Consider the following 468-nt stretch of genomic DNA (forward strand, 5'->3'; position numbering starts at 1 on the left):
AGACAGGGAGGAAGGAAGGAAGGAAAGAAAGAGGAGTCACTGCAGTCCCTCCAATTCCAGGACCTGGCTCGCACTCAGCCCTGCTCAGCAGAAGTGCCTGGAAAGCAAACTTGAAGCTGAGCAGGGAATTTCTGCAGGCAGCTCGGAGACATGAATCACACCAGCCACTTCCCTGCAGCTTCCAACTCTCCCAGAGCCAGGGAAAGCACAGCCTGTGGTTTTCCCATCCGCAACCCCACCAAGGTGTGGTTCAGCCACTCAAAACCCCACTGATTTTGGAGGCTGAGATATTACCTATTCCCCCCCACTCCTTTAAGCCCTGCAGCAACTCCAAGGAGGAAAGTGGCTCCTCCAGCTTGGGAATGAAGGTGCAACCCTCACTCATCACACCGACTCAACCTTCCTGGCAGGAAGCAGACCAGAGCCTGGAGCAGGGTGATCAGGGGACCCAAACACCTGCCAAACCCC

The sequence above is a fragment of the Cinclus cinclus genome, chromosome 17, assembly GCF_963662255.1.
Source record: "Cinclus cinclus chromosome 17, bCinCin1.1, whole genome shotgun sequence".
In the NCBI taxonomy this organism is placed as follows: Eukaryota; Metazoa; Chordata; class Aves; order Passeriformes; family Cinclidae; genus Cinclus; species Cinclus cinclus.